An 18,277-nucleotide genomic window follows, 5' to 3' on the forward strand; every position below is an offset into this window, starting at 1 on the left:
CAGGTGGTGTAGTGGTTAAAGACTCGCCTGCCAAAGCAGGACACACAGGAGACACAGGTTCAATCCCTGGGTGAGGAAGATCCCCTGGAGAAGGAAACGGCAACCCACTCCAGTATTCTTGCCTGGAGAATCCCATGGACAGGGGAGCCTGGCAGGCTACAGTCCATGGGATCGCAAAGAGTCAGACACACGTGCCTGCATAATGTTTACATGTAAAAAATGGATCCCTATTTCTTTCAGAGTAAAATTCGAAGTCTTTACAGAGGTGAACAGTGTCCTACAGGACTTGGCAGCCCCGGTCTCCACCCCTCAAAAAATTACAGCTCTGAGTTCATCTTTCCCTACTCTGCCCCTGTACACACTCTATCCACTCCAGCCACAATGGACTCCCTGATAGTGAAGGGGATCCAAGTACACCATGCCAAAATATGTCACTGAGCTAAAAGTAACTAGCTTTCTGCTCTCTTCTTTAAATCTAAAAGCAAGACCCAATTTTCCATCTCTAAAGTCTTCCTCTTCCATACTAGAAAGAGTAAAATGACTCAATCACTACTCACCAAAGGAGAAGGATCTAGCTTCAGTCTGCATAACAAACCTTCCTAAAAACCCTTAACTGCCAGTAGTTCCCCCCTTATATTTACCTTCCCACAATTTACCACTCCTAGAAGCCAACTCCTACTCCCTTTGTCTAGTTACGTCTCCACAATTTATTGCCCTTTGTTAAAGTAGCATATAAGCCCAAGTTTAATCACTCTTCCTGGTCTTCATGTACAAGAAGGCTTCGTGTAAGTAGAAATAAAAATTTTAACAGTTATTAAAATTTGTGTATCCTTTTTCCTCTTAATCTGTCTTCTGTCAGTCTAATTTGCAGGCCTGGTAGCCAAACCTAAGAGAATAGAGGAACATTTTTTTTTCCTCCTCTGCAGTATCCTCAAAGTTCTGTTCAGGATTCTGCCTCAGGATCTATTTGTCTGAAACTTTCCCCCCATATATCCATATGGATCAGTCCTCTCCTTAAATCATTTTTCTTTTTTGCTTGCACATAACCATCTCAATGAAATCTACCCTGACTGCCTCTAGCATTCCTGGAGTATCTTACCCTACTCAATTTCCTTTCCAAAACCCTATCACTATCTAACACAGTATATAATCTATATATTTGTATACTGTCTTCCTCTCCAAGAGGTAAACCCTAAGAGGTCAAGAACTTTTGTCTATTCTGTTTACTGATGTATATTAAGTAACTGGAACAATATCTGGCACATAGTAGGTGGTCATATTTAGTTGAGTAAGAGATGTCTTCATATATTCTTTTAATTATGATGCTATAGCATTAAGTGAATATCAGTATTATACTGTTAAAATATACAAAGGAGGAAAAAAATTCTCACCAAGGAATGCATAAAACCTTTTTTAAAGAGATCTATGTCTTTTTCAAAATAGAGAAAACCAAGGACAATATTGCTAAGTTCTATTCCACTAACTTAACAAGATCAATTTACTTAAACTCTCAATCTATATAACTATAATTTTGTATTAATTCAATCACAGTGATACGCCTAGTTGACATTCAACTCTGTTTATATCTTACAGGCTGTCACACCAATGCACAAAAAGATGAATTAGCTTTCCTCAGAACACATGATCAATTTCTCACAAAGGTCTTTGAAACATATTAAACAAGATTTTTTCCTGATGAAGACTTTCAGAGCATTTCTAAATTAAGATTTATCTTTTTCCTCAGCTGAATGTTTTCCTATAGGAAACTCAAATTCCTTGATAATACATCAAATGGAAAAATCACTAAAAGTTTACTTACATCAAATACTCTATTTTATTTGGCTATTATAAAAATTTATAATAAATATCATTGTGAAAAAAAATATGTAATTTGTAATAGTTTTAGTCAATTTCATGTTAGAAATATAAGCAGGAATTAGGCACTCTGTAAAATTTGAGACTTAAAAATGAAGTATACACTGCTGTCAGTACATAATTTTCCCTAACAGTTTGCATGGCTATATTTCCTCCAGCAATTATACTTTTACAATGAGAATGTAAGCCTAAACTCCTTTAAAGGGTCAAGCATGGTCAGCATATGGTATCTTGGTAAACACCTTGGCACAAGATCCACTTTAGGAATATTATGTAACAATGACACTGAAATACCACAATTCCCTTCCTGGTACCAAAGCTTACAGGTTAAAACAAAACTTCCTATTATTAAAGAACTTTCATGAGAAATAGTAGGTAAATGATATTCTTCTAAAGGTCCATAATTTGAGGCAAAACTATGACAGGCTAACAAAAGTTAGAAGGGAGACTTTAAGGCCTAAAAACAGAAAGAAAACAATTACAGAAGTGATGGTGGAAATGAAATTCAAAATTAATTCAACACATATTTACTGAAAGAAAACTGAACACCGAAGAACTGATGCTTTTGAACTGTTGTGTGGGAGAAGACTCTTGAGAGTCCCTTGGACTGCAAGGAGATCCAACCAGTCCATCCTAAAGGAGATCAGTCCTGGGTGTTCACTGGAGGGACTGATGTTGAAGCTGAAACTCCAATACTTTGGCCACCTGATCCAGAGAGCTGACTCATTTGAAAGTACCCTGATGCTGAGAAAGATTGAGGGCCAGAAGAGAAGGGGACAACGGAGGATGAGATGGTTGGATGGCATCACCAACTCAATGGACATGGGTTTGGGTGGACTTCAGGAGTTAGTGATGGACAAGGAGGCTTGGCGTGCTGCAGTTCATGGGGTCGCAAAGAGTTGGACTTGACTGAGCTACTGAACCTAACTGAACTGATATTTACTGAGAAAACCCTCTCTGGCAGGCCATATTCTAAGTGACAGGCATTTGAGGGGGAATAGGAGAGTCAAAGTCCCTGTCCTTGTGGAGACTTTGGTCCAGTGGGGAAAGCGATGAATAATCAAACACAAAATAATGTGCATGCCAGGTAGTATAGTAGATATAATGTAAAGTCAGGTGGTGGTAACATGACTTAAAGAAATACAGCCAGGGAGCAGGAGGGGAGTGAGGTTGGTGGAAGAATACTATTTTCCATTGGCTGTTGAGGGAAACATTTGAACAGGGCCATGAATGAAGTGAGAATGTTTTCAACTGGGAGATTTGCAACAAAGGAAAATCCAAGCACCCTGACACAGGACAAGCCCTCCACGTTCCCAGGAACAATAAAGCGAAGCAGAGTGAATGATGAAGCAGAGAGTAGGAGAAGATGAGCTGGGAGAGGTGGGCAGGGCCAGCTTGCAGACATGGATAGTAATAAACACTAGAGAGTTTACCTTGCACTGGGCATTGTTCTACTGTGTTGCCTTATTAACTCATTGCAACCTCTAACAATCCTTTGAGGTATCATTATGAGATTTTTAATAATAGGGAAACTAAGGCACAAAGAAGTTAAGAAATGCATTACAAATCCCAAAACTAGTATGTGCAGCGCGAACCCAGGCTATCTTGCTCCAGAAGCCACACTTCTCAATGCTATGCCACACCATCTATCTAGACCACAGTGAAGAGTCTGGATTTCACTTGGAGGATAATGGAAAGTCACTGGAGAATTCAAAGCAGGAAAGTGACATGATCTGCATCTAATAAAAAAAAATCCTTTGGCTGCAGTGTACACAGTACATTGTACAAGGATAGAGAGGATGGTGCACCATGATGTTTTAGGCCCAGGCCCAGCACAAGCCTTGGAGCCATAACCTAAACATGACCTTCCTCCCATCGCCATCTTTCCTGTGCAGACAGAGCCACCGAAGCTATAAATATCCACCCTTAGAGCACAAGGCTCTGAACCAATTCCAGGCTCTTCAATCCAATGACCCTGGGAGGTGACTCATCTGCCTCTAAACTCTCTCCAAGCCCAACCATCACCCTCACTAAGTTCACCATTCTCCTCCTTCCCCCTTCTTTATTCAAACAACTCCTGAAAATCCAACTATCCCCACATTCAACCTTAATCAACAAATACAGAAAGTTCTGATTCTCTATCACTTAGTAATTCAACAAAATCCTTAATGCAGCATATTTAATATGTCACTAGCAGTTAGTCCACAAGGACCCTCTATTCACCAATAGAAGTATGTTTTTTTTTGTTTTTAGGTACATACCATTTATTACAGGTGCAATGAAAGTACTATACTGCGTGATAACCATGTTACCAGGCTGTGGCTGCTAGGTGATGCTAAGATCCTAGAACTTCATAAAATAGCAGACCTAAGTTTAAAGTCCATTTTTCCCATTTACTGTATGACCTTGGGCAAGTCTTAAAACTGCAAATACTCCATTTCTTTCTTCCATAAAATGATATTAGCACTCCTAGCTCAGAACTCTATAGGGAGGACATATGTATAGAATGTGAAAATGGTATATACTAGGAGCCACATGTCTAGGTTTCTAAATCTATTTCATCCTTTTTAAAAAGAGCTATGTCTTTAATACTCAGAAAGCACAATTTCCCAACTTTATTTAGTTTTAACTTTTTAAATGTATTTCCTTTAAAGAAACTATTTTATTCTGATTTTTCAAAAATACAATTAAAGCAAAAAAGCATACTTATTTATATGTTTTTGGAAATTTTTCTTTCTTAGGCAAAGGATGCCAAATGATCAGGCAGCAACAGTACAGTGATATTAATAGCACATTATGCCACGTACTAAGCCATGTAGCACATTCTCCCACATAGAGTATCTGCCTAGTTCTTGGAGAGAGGGTCGCTCAAAGCTGAAAGCTCTTTCAATGAGCTTTAAGCCTGGCTTTAAAAAAAGTCAGGTAGGGACTTCCCTGGTGGTCCGGTGGCTAAGACTCTGTACTCTCAGTGCAAGGGGTCCATGTTTGGTCTCTGATCAGGGAACTAGCTCCCACAGGCTATACCTAAAAGACCCAGCACAGCCAATTAAGTATTAAAAAAAAGGAAAGAAAGAAAGAAACAGGCAGAGGCACCCTCATCTCCATACACAGTAAATCCAAGACTGAATACAGTTCCAACTTAGGAATCTCTGTCACCCACTGTGCGCCTAAAAAGTCACCAGAAATCGCACTATTTTGACTACATATCCTCCTTTTCTTTCCTCTGATATTTTTTATGAATACACTAAGCTCTCACTCATAGATAATTCCTTCTAATACTAAAAGAAGTTTAAAAGCAACCTCTAAATCCTTCGGGATGTCTCTTTTACACTGGACATGATAACTGAAGATCCTGGGAAATGTACCATCATAAAATATAATGTTTAGTACCAAACCATCCTTTGGTCCAGGGTGAATTACTACTTTGATCTTAAGAAGCTCAGTAAAAAGAACTTATAATAAGGACTGGAAAGTGTAATAGATAACTTTATTTAAAGAAGGCTATTGCCCTTACCGAAGTGAACCAGATACTTGTCGGAGTTAATCCAAACGAGTTCTGAAAATATAAATCAGGAACATGTGGGAGCAATCTTTCTGGAACAGTTACTGCTACTGATTCTAAAGAATAATTTTGAGGAAGGGGCTACTCCCTTGGGTCCTGCCCCAAAATGGCTTTATCAGAAGATTGATAACCTTCCCAGAAATTAGATTGCTCACCTGAATCTTTACTACATCATCAATTTCCTTTTCATTAAACTGAGCATGTTATTCAATAAGGATGCTCCTGGCATTCTAGTGGATAATTCTTCGTATCTGTCCAGTACATTATACAAACAGTTAAGGATTCCTGGCTCTCAGGCACTAAATGCTAAATATGCTATATGCCAATAAAAAATAACATCCCCAACCCCTTTGAGAACCATTTTTGGTATGTAACCAAAAAAATAAATTTTTTCATTTGAAAAATTAAAATAGAATTGAAATTTTTCCCTGCCTTCATCTCAGTTTCTAAACAATTATAGCAGACTCAGAAGGTCTATAGAAAACTTGGCCAGTTTGCCACAGATGCCACAAGAAAATATCTTTTTAAAACATGGTTTTATTCTTGAGTTACAATTATTTTGTAAGATTGTTATATCATTACTCTCTAGAATGTGAATTCATATGAATGAATACTTTTCCACAAAAATATTACATTACAAATAAATCGGTTTTAACATCTCATTCCCAGAGAGAACAGTTTTTAAATCCATCAAAAACACTGTTATTCCAGAGGCAGATGACCTGTCATGAAATCTATTTTCACTCAGTCTAATGGCATTTTCAAAGCATTCTTGTAGGTAGAACCTGTACTTAACATCACAGTAAAATAATTCATCTAAAACCAGTGAAACTCTAGAAATTCACAGTGAGGGGACTGTATAGATGTTTGTAAAAGTTTCACAAAAGCGTTAATCCCAGCACTGATCTCTTATGTCGAGATGTCAAATGACTAAACGTGATAAATGCACCAGATAATTTGTTAATAATTGTTCCTCACCAAGCTGAGAATGGACAGTATTAAGAATTTTTCAAAGAGAAAGGCAGAGAGAACCGTAAATCCCAAGCAGTTGGACATGGAAATCAGACAGTGGAATTCATTTCACAGAACTTTCTAATACCTTACCTCAAAAAATTCCAAAGAGTTCATCTCTGCTTTCCCCAGGGCAGAATCCATCATTTCAAATCAGATTTAGGAAGCAACAGGAAGAAACACTTCATTTTCCTTAAAACAATGCACCTAGCGTGCCCACTGGCAATTTCATTCATAGGAGTGGCCAGAACCGAAGTCTTAAGAGGATCTGGAGTCCTAATGTGGTGGGGAGAAGCTGCAGGTCCACTCCTGAAGCTCTTGCTGCTCCTCTTCCCCCAAAGTTCTAGAAATGAAATACTGAGTGGGACTCAGGCAGGCCACTATGGAGACTTCTGTCCAGCTATGAACTGAGAGCTGCCACTGCCTTTCATCAAGACTTATCACAGTTGAGGCATCCGAAGTGAAAAAACAATCATGAACCAGTGTCCCTGAGGCTGAGGCAGCCGTGGCCACGCCCCTGTCAAGCACAGGATGCAATCGCCCCATCCTCCCCTCACTTCCTTCCTTTGCTTTTCCATGGGAGAATTCCAAAGAACGAGTTCTGTGGGTATACACACACACACACACATACACTCGCGCACACAGTGGCCTGATGTCAATAAGCTGTTATCACAGAGAGGGGGGTTTTCTGTTTGACTTACTCAGAAAAGAGTGGCCACTATATGGGGAAGTCTAATTTACTGTTATCATTAATCAGATACAGCCTTCATTTAAGTTACTGAAATAGGCTCACAGCATCCTAGCCAATCCAGAATGGAGTCTGTGGATTTGTGATTTCAAACACACACTAAACAAGCACTAAAACTTTTTCATATATCAAACTGCTTTCACAAAAACCCCTAAATGTGGTTATCAATCCAGAGGTTATTTTCAGACCTTACTTCTAAAGCAAAAATAGATACAGTTACCAATTTAGCTGGTGCTGCTATCTTACTCTAGGAAGCAGTTGTGGTGGGAGACTCTCTAGTCAGATGTGTTGTTCTTCAGTGGAGAAATGGGCTTCATAAAACTGTGCACACTGGGCTGTTGTCGCAACTTTGAAGTACTGGCTGAATTGGGTGAATGCAATCAAAGGCTACAAGACCATCTCTTTCCAGCAAAACTTCCAGGAAAGCAAGATGAGATGCCTCATTTGTCACATGCTTTGCTGTGAAGTGGGACAGACTAGATTTAAGCTCCATGCTACATTTGGTGGCTGTAATTTCCTTTCCACTGAGACTTAGTTTGCCATGAAGCTTCAGAACTTGGACTGTTTCTGGAATAGAATGAGTGACCACAGCAAGCTTGGTATTCCAGAACCGCCATCACCCTGCCCACCCTCTACTGGACATGCAAACCCAGTCACATCTTAAGGCAAAGCATTGTGGATTTCTGGGTGTGTCCTAGCAAACAAGAATAATAGCAAGCAGGTATGGAATGCCTACTCTGTACCAGGAACCATAGTAAATGCTTTAAAAAATAGTCTCTAATGAATGCTCTAAACCATGCTTTAAAACTGAGGTCAGTGGTGTTATTAGGTCCATTTTACAGATGAGGAAGGGCCTTCCTGGTGGCTCTGATGGTAAAGAATCTGCCTGCAAAGCAGGAGACCCAGGTTCAATCTCTGGGTCAGGGAAGACCCCTGGAAAAGGGAATGGCTAACCACTTCAGTATTCTTGCCTGGAGAATTCCATGGACAAAGAATACTGACGGGCTACAGTCCATGGGGTTGAAAAGAGCTGGACACAACTGAAGTGACTAACTCTTCACTTTTCACAGATGAGGAAACGGAGACTCACAGAGGAAGTGATAATAGCCAGGATTAAAGTCAGATCTGAACAGACCCAAACCCAAGCTCTTTTACAATATACCGCCTCCCTCAAATAACACTGTGAAAATGCCAGTGTCCTCACTGATTAATAGGTGGCCATCAGGCCCAAGGCAGCCTCCGTCACCATTAGAAGATTAGAAAAAGTAAGCTAGAAAAGATGAGTATGTTTCCTATTGTTGGCATGAAAGATGGCTACAGCCTATGAATAAGTCTTCTCAACAATGTCAGCACTTTTGTTTTCACCCCAAGTCTGTTTAACCCTTACCTCCGCTCACTCTCAGGTCCCTGGACCCACCTGATGCTCCCATCACTCTGGCCCTCTAAGCCATTATTCCTTGCCTTCCCAATATTGTAACATTTTCCAGATATGCCACTTTAGCTGAACTCTAGGTTCTGGTCCATCCATGTGTCACTGACATTCATGGGTGACAGGCTATTTTCCTATGTAAAGGAAATCTTCTTCCTCACAGCACAAGACTTTGTCATAATGGAATATAGATCTCCTCAAGTTGATCAAGAAAGAAATTTACAGAGTGGAGCCAGGGAGATAAGATGACTGTTACAGCTTAGCCTTAAGGCCATCACATATACCCTTTCATAGCCAGTACCTCTTCACTCACAGTAATCTACTGTAATAAGACGATACAACCAAAGGGAAATAGTGTTAGACCTTGAAAGTTACATATGCCATTCTTTCCTCTAAATCACACCTTTGAAGAAAACACCAAAAAAAAAAAAAAAAAATCAACAGCAACAAATAAAATGGTAAAGCACATTAATGTCAATTTTGTATCCATATAATACCTTAGCTTTTTTGCCTGTTATGTTATCATCTGGCACCAGCACTGGGAAACATATGTGAACAAGGCAAACATAGCTCCTGCTCTTTCTTGCAGAGCTTCTATTTTAGAAAGAGAGAGAAACATAAAATAACAAACATAAATTCTTTAGTTGTTATTATGATACACGCTACTAAGGCAAAAGAGAAGGTGGTAAGGAAATGGCTGAGCTGGGGACACGACCCAGGTCAGAGAATAAGAGAAAGCTTCTTCAAGGAGTTGGTGTGTGGACTAAATCCTGAAGGATGACTAGGAATGGGGGAGGGGATGGAAGAGAAGAGAGAGCTCTTTCCAGATAGCCAAGAGCTGTGGAGAAGCCGTCAGATGGGAAGCAACATGACCTTTTCTTTTTCTGCAATTTGTTTATTCATTTATTTTCTCCTTTTTTTTCCCCCAAGCTTTAAACTTTTTATTTTGTATTGGGGTATAGCCGGTTAATAACGCTGTGGTAGTTTCAGGTGAGCAGCAAAGGGACTCAGCCATACACATATGCGAGCTTAGTCGCTCAGTTGTGTCCGACTCTTTGGGACCCCATGGACTACAGCCAACCAGGCTCCTCTGTCCATAGGGATTCTCCAGGCAAGAATACTGGAGTGGGTTGATGTGCCCTCCTCCAGGGGATTTTCCCGACTCAAGGATCGAACCCAGGTCTCCCGCATTGCAGGCAGATTCTTTACCATCTGAGCCACCAGGAAAGCCCCAGCCATTCATATATATGTATCCATTTCCCCCTGCAAACCCTCCTCCCACCAGGCTGGCACATAACATTGAGCAGAGTTCCATGTGCTATACAATAGGTCCTTGTTGGCTATCCATTTTAAATATAGCAGTGTGGACATGAACTTCCCAAAGTCCCTATCCCTCCCCACCCCTACCCTAGCAACCATAAGTTCATTTCGAAGTCCGTGAGTCTCTTTCTGTTTTGTAAGATACTTTTTAGATACCACATATAAGGGATGTCACATGATATTTTTCCTTCTTTGTCTGACTTACCTCACTCAGTATGACAGTCTCTAGGTCCATCCAACAACATGACCTTTTCAAAGACTGAAGGAAGACCAGTGTGACTGGAGCACATAGTGGGGGAAAGATGAGGCCATGGAAAGATAACAGACTGGACATTTTCAGCATCAGTGTATAGGGAGAGAAAAGGAAGCTTAAGAATAAGGGAATGGAAACTGTCCCTTTTGCCTTTCCTAAGCTCTCGTTCTGAAAGGCCAATTGATGATCACAGTTCTCAGCATTCTAAGCAAGGCTGCTGTGGGTGGAACTGTGATTTGTGGCTGCTGAATGAATTAATCACATAAATTAAATAAAGTGATTAAAGACATTACTTAACTAAAGTAGCTTACTTCCCCAAAGTTCACAGAATATAATGGCACTCTACTCCAGTACTTTTGCCTGGAAAATCCCATGGATGGAGGAGCCTGGTAGGCTGCAATCCGTGGGGTCGCTAAGAGTCAGACACGACTTCGCTTTCACTTTTCACTTTCATGCATTGGAGAAGGAAATGGCAACCCACTCCAGTGTTCTTGCCTAGAGAATCCCAGGGACGGGGGTGGGGCTTGGTGGCTGCCGTCTATGAGGTCACACAGAGTCGGACACGACTGAAGTGACTTAGCATAGCATAGCATAGCATAGAGAAGAGCAAAACACAATTCTCAGATTATAATACAAATTGGCAATGGAAAAATTCAACAGTGTCTCTGCCAGCTATCTTTATGCTGACACCAAAGCACAAAACAGAATCCAGGTTAGCACATCAGGAAGCAACAACCCTTTTCCTGAAAAGCCCATTATGATTTTCCTTTGTGTTTATGCCTTTTGCATGCCTGAGTCTGACATCACTCATATGCATTATTGAAGTCTTGCAGCAAGTGTCTGCTATCTGCTACAGTTTGAACTGCCTGCTTTCTCTTCAACATTGTGTTCATAAAGCAGCCAGATGAATGCTCATTTCATCATCACTCTGTTTTCGGATTCCCAAAATCTTCCAATGGAAATACATATTGGCTTGTGTATAAATCAGAAAGCTTTTGAAAATAAATTTTAAAGTGAGACAGCTGCTAAAAGATCAGGGGGAGAACCCTCAAATCTAAACTCAAGGAGACACATGTATATGAAACATGTTTTCATATACATATATTTTTAATTTAGCTTAGAAAGTGGTAGCAATCAAATACAATAAAAATAATAATGGCTATCATCTACTATCTATTAAGAAACTTCTATGTGCCAGGCACACACTCCCTCATTTTATCCTCAAAATAATCTTCTGGAATTGTCACTACAATCCCTATTTCACAAATTAAATGGGGGAGAGACAGATTGAATTACTTGCTGTTACTTACATAGCAAGAAACCAGCTGAATTTCAAAGCTAGGGTTTACATGACATCAAAGCTTATCCACACATTCTGCACTGCTATATAATTCCCAGCAATAACTACCTACCACTCACCAGTGCCAAGAACTGTGCTGATATTTCAGAATCATTAACTGATAGAGTTCTCCCAGCAATTCTGAGAGGTGTTGCTATCCTTAATACAAGGAAACAGTTTGGAGAGGTGGAGTAATTTGATCAAGGGCACACATGGCAAGGTTGAAAAGCTCAAAGGAAGATTTTCCAATAACCTGCATAATTTCACATCCGCAACATTCCTGGGTTACTCACAGTCCAGTAAAGATAAGTATGGGCCTGTTACTTCCTTATGGTTTTGCAGTTTTACCTGGGAAATTATCATTACACTTAGGAAAAGAGTACAGTTCCCAAAGAACTGATTTTCTTATCCTAAATGAATAAGGAAATCTCATTATCAATGCCCATTCAAGTCAAAATACCAGGATTCTGATTCTCTGCTTTCATAAACAAGAATAAATGACCCTTACTTTTCTGACAAATACATACACACAGTATAATGTGCCTAAAACTCTGAAAGGCATAAACAAATAAGCGTTTCTTTTTAAAAAAAAAAAAGTCATTTCCACTAATGAACTAAAGATACAGCTATAGTGGAATCTCTTTTATTTGACTGATGTGTATTTTAGAGCTCTAAGAATATACTATTTTTCCATATGGGTTAATTTGGTAATAACACCTAAAAATGTAGTATTTTTCCTTATCAATACATTTTGTATTAAGTTCAGATTAATGTAAAGACAAGTGTTTTTAAAAGAAATATTAACATATTATATACAATTATATACAATCCCACAAGCCTCATTCAATTCATAATAACCAGTTAATTACATGCTTACTGGATTCTGTTGCTATGCTAGTTCTTATTCCAAATAAAATTGTATTATTATAAAGCAAGGTGAATTAAAGAATAGATTTTAGGCATGAAAGCTCTGAAAATAAAATGAAAAAGATGCACAATTATTACAATAGAGAAGGATGCAGAATTATTATATTTGTGTGTATTCTGTGTTTCTGTCTAAAAATGAGAACATAACGCTTTTTCAATAAGGCTTTGTTAATGCTTGCGATTGGAGGAGGGAGTGGCAATCCACTCCAGTATTCTTGCCTGGAGAATCCCATGGACAGAGAAGCCTGGTGGGCTACAGTCCATGGGGTCACACAGGGTTGGACACGACTAAGCAACTAACACACACACACACACACACACGCACACACACACGCTTGAGATAGCAATCAATACGATAACATCCTGGAGATCCTCTGCTGCAAGCACCTATAGAGAGACTCCAATATATTCACATTAGTGGACATTTCAGAATTGGCATTTTAATATACCACCTCAGTGTATGATAATGTAGACTCTAACACAGAGATTTCTAAAAACCCTGACAGAGTACAACTCAAATTCCATTGTGTACTAGAATCACCTGGTGAGGCTCATGTTTAAACTTTAGACTAAATTTCACAGAGCAAATCAGAGAAATTCTGATTCAGTGGACATAAGGATCTTAGGAGTCCTCGTTGTTACACAATTACCCGAGCTAACTCTGGTACCAGTGGTCCTTAAACCACACTGACCTATAATCTCAAGATCTAATAGACCGAATATGTGTATATGTATGTGAGGTATACATGTATGTAAATGTCACATTTGATTTTGTGAATTTGTTTTAGTAGAAAACTCAAAAAGAAACATGCTTCTTTGTACCTTTGCAGTGTTCCCTACCCTAACAATCTTCATGTTAATTATTTCCAATCCATCTTAAGAGGAAAACTATATAATAAGAAGACAAACAAGTACAGGGAAAATGAAGAGATAGGAAGGGACACTAACATGAGAAAAAAAAGTGTCTGTCTGTATTCAAATCTAGAACAGTGTTCCTCAAAATATGGGCCATGGGTCAGCACTGGGTCATAAGCTGGCTGTTAATGACCTGAGAAAAGTACAGAAATCACACATGAGCCTTCACAAGCTTTTACAGAAATTTGTCAAGAGTAATTTTAAGTCTGTTCAATACAATAATAAAAATGTGGGCTTATATTTTGTGGATCTTATTTTTTACTCCATTTCATTCTTCTAGTAGCTTATTTTTATTCTAATTTACAAATGATCAGTGTCTGTGATAGATCTGACTAACCACAGGTAATCTGAGAAACTCTGGTAAACTCTAGATGGAAGAATCGGTCATGTTTGGGAGCCTCCTACCCCAGGGTTTGATACAAAAAAGTGGCTTTCTATAACACCATTTCCAAAGGTTAGGGGCCAGAAACAATTTATTGACTGAATGTCTGAACTAACATCTTTAACTTTTCATAATAACTCACTCTGAGTCTGTCAGCAATGCACCAATCTATCTGTTACATTGAACTGACCGTCTTTTCTTTTAGCTCGTACCACCTCTTAGAATGATATTTTAGTAAAATTTCCTAGAAGTTTACTTTCAGGAACAAAAAGCAGTCTTTGTTTCACTCACGGTAAATGTGTATCTTTCAACTTGCAAAGAAACCCTTGAATTTTAATATTGGATAATTCAGTGATGAACTTTTATCACCACATCTACTGTATAGATATTATATCTGTGAATCTTTGTTGACATGAAACTATTGTTTCAGGCTGTTCTCAAGAAAGCAGCCTGGTCCTCTTAGCATTGGGTCCCTATCAGCTATCTAATGATATCTAAACAGCTATCTAATTGCTATTTTTGGCTATGACAACAATAATAAGAAGCACAAAATATCAGCACATTATTTCAGTCATAGATATTTACATAGACACAGATCTCATTTTGCAGTTTTCCTGTCTCCTAGTAAAATCTGAATAATTCTCTTATTGAAGACCCACATTCTAAACAGAACTGAACCTAAACGCTAGGCACATTCCTACAGTTTCTGTTTCAGGTCAGTATATCCCTTCATGCCCCACTGAGTTGCTACTTTTGCTCTACGAGTGTTGCCAAAAATAACTTTTCCTCTTCCCAGTTAAATATGGTATTTATAAAAGGTGGGAATGGAGAATTTGGGAGCATGAATCTGTACACACAACAGACAAACTCACAATAATAGCAATTGCACTCCTAGCTGTCAAGATCTCTAGCCAGGAAGAGTGAAAAATTAAGGTTTGTTTTTTTTTTCCTCTAAATTAATTATGCTCCCTTTTTAAAAGAGAATAAAGACATCTTTAAATATCTAAGTTTGTTCTGTGTTGCTTAGAAGTTATGTCACACACTAAATTTGTTATTTCTGTTTTCTTAACATTTTTAATCCATTTTAAGACGTTTTTTCATTTAGTGAGTTTATATGACTAAGAACTTTCTGACAGCTTGAAGGCAGCACAGAAAAGCACTGGTTCTGCTGCCAAAACGGATGCCTGTTAGCTGTGGGACACTGGCCCAATGAGTAGCCTTCCGCAAACTGCAGCTCACTCATCCCCATTTATAAAATGGGGATAATAACAATGTACAACCAGCACAATTTTGAGAGGATGGTAAAGCTATAAAAAGCAAGGAGACAGTGTGCCTGGCACAGAGTACTCACTCACTATTGGCAAACTCTCAGATTCAAGTGTTGCCTTTACTCTCAATAGAGAAGACGCTAAATCATTGGATTATTTGAAGAAGTTTTCAGAATTTTATTTTGGTGACAAATATGAATATTAAGTAGATTAATGACAATCACTAGGAAAGCAGTTGGCTAGATGAACTAACTTCAGAAGTCACTTGGAGCCAGTTTACCTAACATGACTCAACCAGGCTTCAATTTAGTCCTTTCATTAAAATTCAAGTAACAATGTTGGAGAAAAAGAATTGCCTTTTACTAAAGAAATTAAAATTATGTCAATTCCTTTTATTGTACTACATACATTTGCTTCAGCTTCGGCAATCTGTTTGGGAAAGCAGAGTAGATAAAACTAAAATAAAACTAAAATCACAAGACATATTTGTAAAAGTAGATGGCATTCATCCAAAATGCCCTTCCTGGAACAAACTGTAACAACTTGATTCACTGCCGCCCTTTCCTACCAAACTATATTTAAGGACCTGCAAGCATTTCCATTATGAACAGCTATCATCAGGATTTGTCATTTTACCTTCTAATCTGTTTTGGAGTTTATGTATAAACATTGTAAATAACAATCTCTTTTCAAAAAGCTTTTGTTTTTTAAATTTAACAACTTCCTTCAGTAAAGAATCCTTTCAGTACAGCACTGAAGAATTCCTTCAGTACAAGGTGGGGGATACCATAAATAACAGAAAATTACAGATTATTTTGTATATGAAAGAAATGTTTTAATAAGCAAAATAAGATGTATGGTCAAGAAGTATGTGGCATCAGAGATTATACAAATTCAGTGGTCATTGTCTCATGAACTGCAATAATTTGAAACTAGAAAAGTGTCCAAAAAGATGAAGAGGGAAATAATGACACAGCCATTATATAGAATATTATGTAGTTATTACACTATGTTCCCAAATAATTTTTAATGACATGGGAAGCATTCATAATATATTACTAATATGTGGGAAAATGTACTGCAGAGTTATATGTATGTGAAAGTCACTCATTGTGTCCAACTCTTTGCGACCCATGGACTATATAGTCCATGGAATTCTCCAGGCCAGAATACTGGAGTGGGTAGCCTTTCCCTTCTCCAGGGTATCTTTCCAACTCAAGGATTGAAACCAGGTTTCCCACACTGCAGGCAGATTCTTTACCAGCTGAGCCACAAGGGAAGCCCAAGAATACTGGAGTGGGTAGCCTATCCCTATCCAAAGGATCTTCCCAACAGAGGAATCGAACCAGGGTCTCCTGCATTGCAGGAGGATTCTTTACCAATTGAGCTATGCAGGAAGCCCAGAGATATATGCATAATATGAGCTTAATTGACCTTAAACATACACATGAAATTTATAAAAATAAAGTTGTAAAAGGAATATTCAAAATATTCAGAGTAGTTATTGTCTGGCAGGAAGACTTAAGGGGCTACCCAGGTGGCTCAATGGTAAAGAACCCACCTGTCAATGCAGGAGAAACAGGAGACTCGAGGTAGATTCCTGGATTGGGAAGATTCCCTAGAGGAGGAAATGGCAATCCACTCCAGTATTCTTGCTAGAGAACCCCATGGACAGAGGAGCCTAGCAGGCTATATAGTACATGGAGTCGCAAAGAGTCACACAGGACCGAGCACACACACATGCATGCAGGCAGACTTAAATGTCCCTGTATTCTTCCATATTTTCTAACTTTTCAGAAGGAACTTGCATTACTTTAATGATTAGAAAAGAGAGGCTTCAATCTGGCCTAATGTGACAGAGAAATACAGAAACAGTAATAAATTTAAAAATGAAGTTTCCCTTACAAATCTATCTATCCTGACACTTGAAGATACTACTTATAGCATGAATTTATTAAGTACTCATTCAAAAGGAGTTGTCATTTATCAAATGGAGTTGGCCAAAAATAGTGACCTTGTAGCTAACCCACATTATCCATAAACCTTGTCTCAAGATACCAAAAACCACAAGTATCATCCATCACAAAAACACCTTCAGGAGAAAAAACACAAATTCAAGATGTATCTGATAAAGGAACTGTAAAAAAAAAAAAAAAATCGAAGCAAAAGATGTCACATGAAAACTAGTTTGACTCTGAGTTTAAAATTATATTTAAAACTCCAAGTACTGCATATTCAACAACTCAAAGAAAAATTTGCTCCGAATGGAATTATGACATCAATTTAAATCAAACATAAATATACTCAAAGAATTCAGATTCCCAGGCTATTTCAGTGCCTCTCTACCTTCTACTGTAAACACAGAGGTGTGCGCACACATATACATATAAACATATAACCCAACAGAAAAATCATAGTAAAATCAATAAACATTCATGACCATAGATATTTCCAGTTTCTCTTTTAAAAAAAAAAAAACCTTGAATAAATTTTATTGAAAAAGCAAGTTTTACATTTTTCATCAAGATTACATTTTTTTTTAATTTATATGGTCCATTATATGTCAGCTATTATGCAAAGTATTTTCACCTGAGCTCTATTTTTCAATATGTCCTCTTTCACCAATGTTAGAAAATCTGGTCCATGTGGATACACTGTCATACTCAATCCACTCTATCAGTCTGTGTTCTTTGAGATAAAAACACAGAAGATACTTTCTTAATCATCATATTCCAAGAATTATCCAGCACTGGGATACATCCAATATACATTTTTTATTAAATGAATAAGAACTGATTCTCTATCCCAGATAACCACAATAGTGTGATCACTCATCTAGAGCCAAACATCCCAGAATGTGAAGTCAAGTGGGCCTTAGGAAGCACCACTACAAACAAAGCTAGTGGAGGTGATGGAATTCCAGTTGAGCTATTTCAAATCCTAAAAGATGAGGCTGTAAAAGTCTTGCACTCAATATGTCAGCAAATTTAGAAAACTCAGCAGTGGCCACAGGACTGGAAAAGGTCAGTTTTCATTCCAATCCCAAAGAAAGGCAATGCCAAAGAACGTTCAAACTACCACACAATCGCACTCATCTCACATGCTAGAAAAGTGATGCTCAAAATTCTCCAAGCTAGTCTTCCACAGTACATGAACCAGGAACTTGAAGATGTTCAAGATGGATTTAGAAAAGGCAGAGGAACCAGATATCAAATTACCAACATCCATTGGATCATAGAAAAAGCAAA

At 38.4% G+C, this 18,277-nt stretch overlaps 1 protein-coding gene across 4 annotated transcripts in view; it reads right to left on the bottom strand.

The window, feature by feature from the left end:
• The window catches only part of HECW2 (HECT, C2 and WW domain containing E3 ubiquitin protein ligase 2), a 448,549-nt gene that overhangs the window by 183,561 nt on the left and 246,711 nt on the right, over positions 1 to 18,277 (bottom strand). For 2 of the 4 annotated variants that reach the window (XM_027563383.1, XM_027563372.1), the window contains exon 1: positions 6,542 to 6,920. The exons of the other annotated variants lie outside the window; for them this stretch is intronic. The gene's annotated coding sequence lies outside the window, so the exon portion shown is untranslated. Of the gene's footprint in view, positions 1 to 6,541; positions 6,921 to 18,277 lie in introns of those variants that run through there. 4 annotated transcript variants of the gene reach the window in all.

Source organism: Bos indicus x Bos taurus, chromosome 2, assembly GCF_003369695.1.
Source record: "Bos indicus x Bos taurus breed Angus x Brahman F1 hybrid chromosome 2, Bos_hybrid_MaternalHap_v2.0, whole genome shotgun sequence".
Classification (NCBI taxonomy): domain Eukaryota; kingdom Metazoa; phylum Chordata; class Mammalia; order Artiodactyla; family Bovidae; genus Bos; species Bos indicus x Bos taurus.